We start from the raw sequence: 12,423 nt of genomic DNA, 5'->3' as shown, positions 1-12,423 counted from the left end.
GCCCAGTTTGAAAAAGACATATGCACCCCTATGTTTATCGCAGCCCTATTTACAATAGCTAAGGAATGGAAGCAATCTAAGTGTCCATCAGTAGATGAATGGATAAAGAAGATGTGGTACATATACACAATGGAATATTATTCAGCCATAAGAAGAAAACAAATCTTACCATTTGCAACATGGATGGAGCTAGAGGGTATTATGCTCAGTGAAATAAGCCAGGCGGAGAGACAAGTACCAAATGATTTCACTCGTCTGTAGAGTAACACTGAAGGAACAAAGCAAAAACTGAAGGAGTAAAACAGCAGCAGACTCACAGAACCCAAGAATGGACTAACAGTTATCAAAGGGAAAGGGACTGGGGAGGATGGGTTGGAAGGGAGGGATATAGGGGGAAAAAGTGGTATTACGATTAGCACACATAATGTAGTGGGGGGGCACAGGAAAGGCAGTACAACACAGAGAAGACAAGTAGTCATTCTATAGCATCTTACTACACTGAAGGACAGTGAATGTCATGGGGAATGTGGTGAGGACGTGATAATTGGGGGAATCTAGTAACCACAGTGTTACTCATGTAACTGTATATTGATACAAAAAAAAGAATATAAATATTATAAGCAATAATGAGACAAAGAAAATCAGAACTCCCATTAAGCTCTTTGCTATCAAAGTTGAGAATTAATTGAAAGCAATTTTAATGTGGAAATAAGGAAAATAAACATTGTGAAAGTGAGGAAAACATGGACTAACCAACTCAATCTGTAATGATATATGACCAAACGGCATCTGTATTTGTGAAAAATTATAAAATAAACCAATAAAAATCAATAATCTTTCAAATAATTTAGGCTTTTTAGTCACAAAGATGTTGGTCTGCACTCATGCATTTCTAATTTAAGGAGAGAACTAGGTAAACTAGGATAAAAAAGTCTTTCTAGATCCTGATGATAAAAGTGTAATCAATTATTTCAATTTGACTTTCCACTTATTCAAATATTTTTTGAACACCTCCTATTCGTAAGGCATTGGGTGGAGGGGATTTGAAAATACAAAAGTGAAAACAAGCTCCTAACTTCAAGGTGCATATGTGTATATATATATATATATACATATATATATATATATATATATAATTTAATTGACATAATTCATATACTGTAAAATTTACCATTTAAATTTAAGGTGTACAATTCAGTGGTTTTGATTATATTCATAAAGTAGTGCAAGCATCACCAATATCTAGTTCCAGAACATTTTCATCACCCCCAAAGGAAACCTTGAATCTATTAGCAACCATGCCCCATTTCCCCCTCCCTCTAGCTTCTGGTAAACCACTAATCTACTTTCTGTCTCTATGGATTTGCCTATTCTGTATATTTCATGTACATAGAATTATATGTACTATATGTAGCCTTTTGTGATTGACTTCTTACATTTAGTGTAATGTTTTCAAGTTTCATCCTTGTTGTAGCAAGTAACAGTACTTCATTTATTTTTGTCTCTGAACAATCCCATTGTACGGATATACCACATTTTGTTTATCCATTTATCAGTTGACAGACAGTTGGTTGTTTCCACTTTTTGTTTATTTTGAATAATGATGCTATCAAAATTTGTGTACAAGTTTTTGTGTGAACAAGTTTATTAATACAAAATTATTAATTAAAGTACTAATTATGTACTAATCAATGCATTAACATATTAACACAGAAGGAATGTGGTAAGCATCATATAGTAGATGTTTATTGGTTATGGTTGCCCAGCATTTATTCCTCATTCTTCATAATAACAGTATCCATATTTTCTTATGTGTAATCACATAAGGAAGCTTCCAAGGAAGCTGACTTCACATCAAATCCAGGTTAGACCCTATTTGGCTTAGGCCCAGCAATCCTATATCCATTGACATTGATTAGTTCAGTGATGGGCAAGTGACCTTAATTTAGGCCAATGAGATATGATATGAACTTTGCTGGGGCTCCTGGGAAAGATGTTTTCTTACTATTCTCAAACACCTTCCTTGAGAGATGTTCTCTCCCTGCAGGAGTTGAGGGAAGCACATGCAACCCTCCTAGAAACTGCTACTGACATATTAAGATCATAAAGAAGAAACTTCAGAAAACCAAGTATTTTAGAAGAAATGGAAAGAAGCCAAGTCTTTGGTAACATCACCAAGCTTCAACACCGGAGACCAAACTTTTTTTTTTTTTAACTTTTTCATGAAGGTTTGATATACACTCTTACGAAGGTTTCACATGAAAAATATTGTTACTACATTCACCCATATTATCGAGTTCCCCCCATGCCCCATTGAAGTCACTGTCCGTTAGTGTAGTAAGATGCCACAGAGTCACTACTTGTCTTCTCTGTGCTACACTGTCTTCCACTGGGGACCAAACTTTGAGTTTTCAGCTGATGACTAGTAAATTCCCTTAATTGTTTAAAGTTTGAGTTTTTTGTTGCTAACAATCAAAAGATAACATCATAATATTAACAAAAAAAAGTTCTTATAGTACTTTATAGTGTAATTTTGAATTATGTGAATTCAAAGGTGGATACATTGGATACTACCTGTGGGAGTCAAGAAAGGCTTCATGTGGAAAGTGATGTCTAAATTGCAACTTGCAATTTAAAAATTATTTACTAACTATACTGGGCTAAACAAAAATAGGCAGAATTATTTTACTGTAGGCCCTCTCAGAGACTTTAATATTAATTGATAATACATTCATAATGTGAATTGATAAAACAAATTATCAATATACCTAAGAGATGTATACGACCTACAGTGTTTACTAAATGTATTTCACACCGAACACCTAGAAATATCTCCAGAAATCCAGCTGACTTGGTAAACACTGGTATGTATTATATGTTAATAGATGGCTAGAAGAGAAGAAAAGATCATCTTGTTTGTCTTATTAGGAAGTTTTTATAAAGATGAGAGCATTTGAAACAAATTTTAAGAGATTGGTAAATCCTGAACAAGTAGATGGATGGATCTAGGTAGCTTCTTAACTAAGTCAAGTTCATCAGCTAAGCTCTTGAGTCAAGAAGAAATTTGAAAGGGTAGTCATCAATGGTAAGTCACCCTTTAAAAGTGAGGCTCTTCAAGCAGAGAAAGACAAGTACTAAATGATTTCACTCATTTGTGGAGTATAACAACAAAGCAAAACTGAGGCAACAATACTGCAGCAGACTCACAGACTCCAAGAAGGGACTAGCAGTTACCAAAGGGAAGGGGTTGGAAGGCTGGGTAGGGAGGGAGGGAGAAGGGGATTAAGGGGCACTATGATTAGCACACATAGTGCAGGTGGGTCACGGGGAAGTCAGTATAGCACAGAGAAGACAAGTAGTGTCTTGTCTATAGCATCTTACTACGCTGATGGACAGTGACTGCAATGGGATGTGTGTGGGGGGGACTTGATAATATGGGTGAATGTTGTAATCACAATGTAGCTCATGTGAAACTTTCATAAGATTATATATCAATGATACCTTAATAAAAAAAGTGAGGCTCTTTTTTTCTGGAATCCTGGAACAAATTCAACAAATAAAAGACAACTATTTGTAAAATAAGCTAAAGCGAAAAAATTTTAAATGTATTGACCACTGTTTTTATAGGAAATACCTGCAGAGTAGAGGCATGAGTAATGAGCAGCTGAGTCCTTTATATTTGATAAGGCACCTGATAATGCATTTATCACATCTCAGCTTCACTTTATAATTGTGAATGTACCCTGAAATAAATACTTTACATAAATAAATCACATCTCTTCAGCTCTGGATATTTGCAGGAACAATTGATAGTTGGAGAAAACTGTCCAAGTTCAAAGGTGATAACATTAGAGAATTAAAGGTTGTTACTTTATTAAGACAGAATCATTAAGTCTCTAAAACCCATTTGCAATTACTGATGGTAACTCCATTTACCACAGATGAAGAAGTCTTTCTCTTCTACATTTTCCCAAATCAGGTCTATGAATAACAGGGTGATTAAGACTTGAAAAGGAAGAGACCAGAGTTTCTGACTACATATACATCTTTTATTTTCCAAAGAAAATTATACAATTTTGCCATAAATTGCTTTCAACAAAGGCTTAGTTTTTACACATAAAAAGATGATGGAGAAGTGAGGATGGGGGTGGGTTTGGTAGATTAATTAATAAGAGAAACTCAAAGATGAATATTTCTAGGCAATATACATGGCAGAAGGTAAAAAATACAACTACTAACATTTCTCTTTAAGGGTAAAGCCTCTTGACTTCTTATACCCATCTGTCAGTGCTTATCCAAACTCCAGGCTGAAGTAGTATGTCACATACCATACACCTACCAAAAAAGGCCAATTTGTCCCAAAGCAGGTAAAGTACATAAAACCAAATTCTTGGGCTTCAAAAATGCAAGTGTTAACAAAATAAGGTGTTCACAGGGAAAATTTTACCAACAGCTAAGTCTTTAAAGGTACAGAAAACTTGAGATATTCTTCAAGGTACCAGATTCATGCACCAAACATTCACTCCCAAGTTTTACAACTTAGTGGCTAAGTTTCAAGCTGAACTATCTTAAAAATACATAAATTATAAGGAAGCAATTGCCTCTTCTCTGCCCTTAAAATTGTTACATTATGCTTAGGGTCCAAAGACTTATTACCCTAAAAATCTTTTACTTTCTTCACGCAAAACATTTTTTTTTATATTTTGTTCTGCTCCCCTAAACATGATTCCCAACCATCTTTTCAAATAAACAGTTCAGTATTTTAGGAATAAAAATATGGTATATTTTCATCAGAGTCAAAAGGCAATTCAAGATTCTACTCGCGGTTTAACAAAAGATCACTCATTCACTGAAAAAAAATACTCTGATTCCTTTGTTTTCTTTGGGCTATGTAAGTTTTTATTGTAAAGACAGATACTATCAATCTCTATTTTTTCATAAATTCTTTTCAAAATATTCTATAACTATAAAATAATGCACCATAAATATACAAAAAATATATATATACAAAGGTATCTGTCATTATCTTGAAATAAAATTCTCTCAGCTACTCCCCGATGATACCACCCCAGGAAGTAAAAATCTGGGAATATAATTATTTCTTCACCTTTTACCAACGGCAAAGGTGGAAAGACAAAGATAGACTACACAAGCTAGGGCTGCTCTTGAATGATAAAAAAGCAAAAATGGGGAAATAAGATCCAGGTGACTGACTGACAAGAATTGAGAGTTAAGAAAAAAAAACAGAAGGAAAAGAGAAAGAGTTTGATAAACCCAAGTGCATTTAATTGGTCTGTAGAAGACATAAGGTCTAGATAGAACGTGGGTGCTGAGATAAAAAGACCATTGCACCGGTAGTCAGGATATCGTGTTCTTACCACACTTGTGAGTTATAAGCCTTATGATGCTAGCCTCTTTTTCCTCATCTGAAGTATAAGCAGATTGAACAAACTGCCTCTGATATTCCATCTCTGACTTTCTATGAATTGCTGGAAAGCTCCTAAGTGGCAGAAGCTAATATAAGCCAAGATAGAAATTTGGAGGAATCTGAAGCATAGCAAGAATCTCACAGGGAGTGAGGACAGAGGAAAAGCCAGCATAGGAAAAGAAACTGAAAACTTGAAGTCAGGAGCAGATACCACATAAACTATCTCCACTTTTCTACCAGTGCCATAAGAGAACAGAAAATACATTATAACCTAATAATATGCATATAAGCCATATAAAACTGTGATATTCAATTGTTACAAAAATGTCAATTTCATATGCATCAACTTAATACTTCCATTATCTCATTAGAAGATAAGAAATCTTCACAGATGACAATTAGCTGATTTACAGTGATTTATATGGAAAACAATAATTTGATTTCTTAATTTTTTGATAAAGCTGGTATTTCTCAGTAACTGTAAACCAATTAAACAGCCCTGACCATCTATCATGTGGTTAATTTCCTTATTTCAAGACATAACTCCCTCTTTTAGTATATTATACATTAATGTTCCACCAATTAAGGAAACTGAGTCATAGAATCACAAAAATGAAAATATGCAATTTTCTTTCAAGTAGATAATATTGATGAGATATAATGGAGTGGCCCATGGAAAAGTTTAAAAATAATACACCATTCACTCGATGGGAAAGGGAGTACAAATACTGCTACATAAAAGAGGCCAGCCATGAACAGAAAAGGTTAGCAATAAGAAAGATGTAGAACCTGCAAGAGGAAAGGGATATCCCAACTGTACAGCTCAAAAACTTCAAACGGATCCTTGCCTAATCATGAAGGAACTGAAAGAAGCATTTAGCTATGTTTCTCTGGTTCTCCAGTGGGAGGAACTGGCTCTAAGGAACCAAGAAACTAAAAGGAGAAGTAAAAAGGGGTGGCTCAACCTTCGCCATCCAAACCCAAATACCAAAGGATTCAGTTGGTGTAAAAAGAGGACCGACATCTGGTGATCTGAGCTTTGGCCTAACTCTGTCACTGACTTGTGTGACCTGGAGCAAATTTTCACCTTCCAAAATCTGAATTTTCACCTGTTCAAAACGAGGGGGTGGAACAAATTATCTAAAGCAATATAATTTCAACTTTACAGAAAAACGTCAAGGCTGGCACAAGGAACTCCCCTAAATCCTTTCTCCAAATTAAAAAATTATTTACTTTTTGTTCCATTTGCTTTATTATTCTCTTTACATGTAGACTTATAAATATATACATTTTTTTCTCAACCATTTGGGACTTAGAGATACATTCTTTTACCCCCAAATATTTCAGTGTGTTATTAAGAACAAGGCCATTCTTTTATGTAACTACAGTACAGATACAAAAATTCGAACATTTTACATTGATACAATATCATTACCTAACTCATAGTCCATAGTAAAGTTTATCAATTGTCATAAAAACATTATTTAGAGCTTTTGCTTTTTTCCTGGTCCAAGATCAAATCTAAGGTCACACATGGCATTTAGTTGTCGTGTCTCTTTTGTCTTTTAATCTGGACCAGTTTCTTAGCATTTTGCTTTTTTTCCTGACCTTGACATTTTTTAAGAGAACAGACCAGTTATTTGGTAAAATAGCCCTCAATTTGGGTTTGTCTGACATTTGCTCATGATTAGATTCAGTTTGTACATTTTTGGTAGGATTATCACTGAAGCAATGTTGCATCCTCACATTAGTACATATGAAGAAGGGTACATAAAGTCAGTTTGTCCCAGTATCAGTAATGTAAGTTTGATGGGTTGGTTGAAGTGGTTTAATGAGGTTACTCCACTGTTTTCCCTTTGTAACTATTAATTAATTTATAGAGAGATAATTTGCCAGATAAATATACTGCTCTTCATTAACCTTTCACCCACTAGTTTTAGCTTGACAAATGAGTTTCTTACTCCATCATTCCACCTATATTTATTGTCATCCTACTGAAAAGATTTAACTTTTCCTATCTAATGTTTAATTTACTTATTTATGTCAATCTGGACCCATGGATTCTTATTTTATTTAATGATTGCTAACCCATTACTAATAGTATTTAATTTTGATTAAAGCAGGGCCTGTTAATCTTTCTTTGTATACAGACTCCTTTAGTAGTGTGGAAAAGCCTATAGATATCTTCTCAGTTTTTTAAATGCATAAAATGACAGAGGATTTTACATAGGTTTAGAAAAGAAACCTACCATACTCTAATAGTTATCAAAATATTAAAAATCTATGATACAATAATATACTTATTAACACACTAAATAACAAGATCTAGTAGTAATGAGTACAAACAATATCAATGTGTCTGTAACAATTGCAATGTTATGTGAAATTACTTGTGATTTCCATTTTTGAATATCTTCAAAAATATTCTACAGTACTGCTAATATTGCTGTGTTTTTGTTACTAACATTCATACTAAAGGGAAATGCTGAAGTTCAATTATGAATTAGTGAAAATAAGATATAATTTTCCCCCATCCACATACATGGGCTCAATGAATTCTATTCTGGATGTGAGGTTAAGAATCCCTGATTCTCTTTGCACCCCAAATGTTTACATCTATAAGGCTCTACCTTAACATCATATTATTTTTTCAAGCCCAAAATTTCTATTCCCCAATGTACAATTTCTCTCATCGGTGTTTAAAAAGTAAATAAGACATCATAGAGAATGTAGTCAGCCATTCAAAAACATCTTTCTATGTTGACAGATAGTAACTACACTAGTTGGGGTAAGCATTTAATAATGTAGTAACTGCTGTATACTTGAAATCGATATATCATATTATCAACTATACTTCAATTTTAAAAATTAAATAAACAAAACAAAAACCAAAGACTTGACACAGATTTGAATAAAAGAAACTGCTTTAAGAGTCTAGGGCCCTGCAGCATGAAAAATGGCCTGAAACTGTTTGTGGGTCCAGCAAGACTCAAAGTAGAGAATCTGAAGCCTAAATAAAATAAATGACTTATTCAGGACCCCACAAAGAATGGAGTCAGAGGCAGCGGCCAGAAAAGTCATCTTTAGAAGGCTTGGTGATGAAAAGACTTAATAGATGTCTATTCAACCCATGGCTTCTAAAATGATTGAAGAAATGGAAGCCTTATGAATTCTAGTTTGGATGCAAAACCAACAATAAAGATCTGTTTATGCTATAGGACAGAGAGGTTGACAATAAAGGGGAAAACAAGCCCTGACTTCCAGTATGATAAAGCTGATGATTTGTGTCAATTTTATGTAAGCTTTAGTCTACAATGTGGTTTTCCCTTAAGAAATCAGATGATGCCACTGTTCTCTCAGTTCAGTGATAATAAACCACAGCAGCTTGATTCTAATGTCTATGGGGTACTGTTGCAGGTTATGAATATCAGTACAATCACATCCAAGAGTTCTGAAAATTATCCCTAGATTTAATAAGAAGTAACACATTTTTACATGTAATTTTTAAATTTTACTTAAGACTATGTTCCTGGGGTCCTTACAATTTAACTTCTGAAATCAAATGTTAGAAATAATATAGGACTGAACTGAAAACCTAGTTATATTGTCTTATAGCACCAACCCCATGAGAGGCATCAGTTTTTGCAGACCAGGATGTAACAACAAGGTTGAAGTTGCAGTGAACTATGGAAGCAGAAGCAGGAGCCCAGCAGAAATATTTATGGTAGCTGAATGAAGCTAAAGCTTATAAAATCACTTAAGAAGTATAAATTTGAAAAATAAAGTTCAAATGCAATGTTTTCTAAATTGGCTAAAAAGTATTTAGATTTAAGTTAACCTCTTGACTGTAAATCAAAAGACTCTCCCCTCCTCCTACTTTAAAGTTTGAATTCCACTGCAAATGAGGTTTTACTTCACCACTGGCCTTCCTTAAAACTCACCAAATCTATGTAGGCAACTGCTTAAACACAAGACTATTTTATCCTTCCTGACATAAAAGCTGTGTTTGTGAACACTCATGCAAAGTTAATACGTAATTCCTAAGGTTTTCCCATTTTTTTTCAATATCTCAAATCTCAAGACCTGGACATTCTTATACTTAAATTTATTTTTTCTGCCATTTCTACAGTCTTTGTTTTCAATATTGGACTAAGTCATTCAGATTCCCATTAAATCACCACTTAATCTTGCTCCTCTGTTTAGATGCTTCATAACTTCATTGCTCCCATCTCTTGATCTACATGTTCAGAAACTAAGAACTGCACATACAGGGAAAAGAAGATTTGGAAAATTCTGATTAATATATAACTTAAGTGACTAAAAAATAACCTAGAAATAACAATGAATATTTCTAATTTGAGCGTTTTATCTCCACTACTGGAATGCTTAATAGCCCTGTCTTGCCCAACTTTATATCCCACAGAAGACTGAACATAGTGCTATGCACAGAAAGCATTCATTCATTTACTGAATAAACGTTCAAAAAGTGTTAACATGCAACACTAATAGTCTACTTAACAAAAATCTGGTTAACAAATCTGGATTGGTTCCTGAGACCACCTTACGTTTAGCAAGACATCAGTCCAATAACTATCTAAATATACATAAATCACACGTCTCCTAGTCCCTTTAATTCCCAGTCATAGCTTTAAAGTTTGTGGTACACAAACCATTTACAGAGGCAGTGTTTCAGGATTCTCTACATCTCTTGCCTTTCACAGAATCAAGGTAACTTTAATCAGAACTCAAGCCCGTGGAAGAATTGGCTTTGGAGACTGGGTGGGAATTCAGAATAATAATCTACCATATGAACAAAAAGGAAAAGTTATCTTACAAAATAAAATGGCAGCGTTTTTATTTTTTAATCGAGGAGATAAGTTCCGTCAAAATGTTTTCAAAACCAAAAGAATGCTCTCCCCGGTGGGGGAAGGAATCAGAATTATAAAATCCAAGATAAAACATTACACACTACGTTAAAAAACTTCACATTTAACAAAAAGCCCGCATCACCTCTAAAAACCACTGTGCCCACTAAGATCTCGAATTGGCCCTTCTAACGTAGTAATCGCCACGTCGTTGATTTTGGGTAAATTATTACTATGGCTTTTGCTAACTCAACTGGTGTGGTTTGAGCTGAAGGACTGAGGGTCCCAAGAGAAAGAGTTGGGGGACTGGTTTCCAGGGTTGCTTAAATTGTAAAAACTCGAGGGTTAATCTTTCTAGTGTCAGTCGCGCTGTCTGATCTTGGGAACAATTCGAGACGCCTTTAGAGTCCAGCCTGTCAGAACTCTGGACCTTAACTTCCCCATCTGTAAAATGGAGCAGGCTATCGCTACTCGGAGGAAGAACACAGGATCACGACCCGCGGCCCCGCCGAAGTGCAAGCAGCTACCCAGTTAGGGCGAGAAGGCGGCGGCGCCGCAGAGAGCGAGAACAGGGCAGTTTGCAGGAAGTGCTTCAGGGCTGGGAGGGGAGACAGAGGGCGGAGGCGGGAATGTGAAAGCCGAGCCCTAGCTGCGGAGTTAGTACCGAAGCACAGAGGCGGGGCGAAGCTGGGGTGAAGGGGTTAGTCAGTGTGGATGGGCAGGACGAGCCACCTCCCCCGAAAACAGAGGGCTGGGTGAGGGGAAAGCTCTGAGGTGGCGGCTGAGGAACGTGGGGGGAGGGGGAAAGCGAACGCGCTCAGGAAAGGGGCGGGAAGCGCGCGCCCACTGCACGCATGCGCGCGCCCAGCTCCACCAGCTCTCAGGCCTGGGCTTCTGCCGCGCGCCCAGCGCCGACGGTGCGGACGTTAGAGGAGGAGCTGCGCGGCCCCTCCCTGTCCTGCCGGGACCGAAGAGTCCTGCTGCGCGCCCCTCGGGGTGGCGAGTCGCCACTTTCTTCAGTGAGAACTTAGAAAGCAGGGAAAGGGAACACGTTTCTCTACCTTGTTTTTTTCGTTCCCCTCCCCCACGAAGAACGGATCGGAAGGTCCGGGGCGTGTCAGGGAGAGTCCGCTCCGGGTTTTCCCGCCCACTTTAACTGGGAGCGCTTCGACCGCGCGGCGCTTCACTCCACCGTGCGCGCCCGAGCCCTCCGCCGGAACTCGTTCCGCCTCCCCAACACTTCTCTCTCCGGGAATGGGAAGTGCAAACTCGGACCTCTTTCCCTGAGCCCTTGCGGCCAGGCTGCCACTCTCTATCTGTCTTAGGTTCCAAGTCCGACAGCCTCCGTTCTCTAAAATCTCTAATAAGGTGGCTGCGAGGGACTACTTGACGTGTCCGTGCGCTCAGTGGTGCGGCCGCGCTCAGAGCTCTTCCTGGAAACTCCCGCCTCGGGGAGCCAGGAGAGCCCGGCCGGGGGGAGGGGAACGGGGGGGACGCGCACGCCCCCTGTCCCAGGGGAGGGCTCCGCGCCCCCGCCCTCCTCCTCGCGGGGTGGGGAGGGAAGGCTCGAAGGGGGAGGGGAGGGAGCGGGGCGCGGAAACGGGGTGGGGGCGGCTTCCCGCCCCACCCCCCGCCTCGAGAACAACGGGTTCCCGCTGCTGCCCCCTGCCGCCCACAGGGCCCTGCACCCCACTCCCTTGCCCGGCTCCGAGCGGGGCGTCAGGGGCGCCGCAGCCGCTGGGGCCGTGGGAACCGGAGCCGAGACTTACAAGAACTGACCGGCTTCCTGTCAGAAAACTTCCAGTTACTTTAGCCCGTGGACCAACTTGGTCTCAGCCGGCGTTGGCTACATTTCACTACCGCCTGGTGACCTCCCTTCTGCTTTAAAACAACGGGAAATGATCTTGGGGGAAGCAGTCGGTTGATAAAACCAAGAGCAACACCACGTTGCACCGCTCTGACTCAACCGAAATTAAACAAAATCCTGATTGTGGGGAATTTTCAAAGAGCTGCCAACAGAAGGAACTCAGGTTTTTCAAGTTAAAGCTTTTTTCTCCCCCGTATGTACACAAAAGATTTAAATCATGAGAGTTTATTACAGCAGTACATCTGCTTGTAAGCTTAGTTGAG

The 12,423-nt window shown here is 38.2% G+C and overlaps 1 long non-coding RNA gene across 1 annotated transcript in view; it reads right to left on the bottom strand.

The window, feature by feature from the left end:
- Window positions 1-11,770, bottom strand: part of LOC140848854 (uncharacterized) — a 49,359-nt gene extending 37,589 nt beyond the window's left edge. The window contains exon 1 of the long non-coding RNA XR_012130074.1: window positions 11,355-11,770. This is a non-coding gene — a long non-coding RNA (uncharacterized lncRNA). The remainder of the gene's footprint in view (window positions 1-11,354) is intronic.
- Between the last annotated feature and the right edge of the window lie 653 nt (window positions 11,771-12,423).

Source organism: Manis javanica, chromosome 4 (genome assembly GCF_040802235.1).
Source record: "Manis javanica isolate MJ-LG chromosome 4, MJ_LKY, whole genome shotgun sequence".
NCBI lineage: Eukaryota > Metazoa > Chordata > Mammalia > Pholidota > Manidae > Manis > Manis javanica.
Note: the sequence above shows the minus strand (reverse complement) of the source record. Positions and strands in the feature narration are given on the sequence as shown.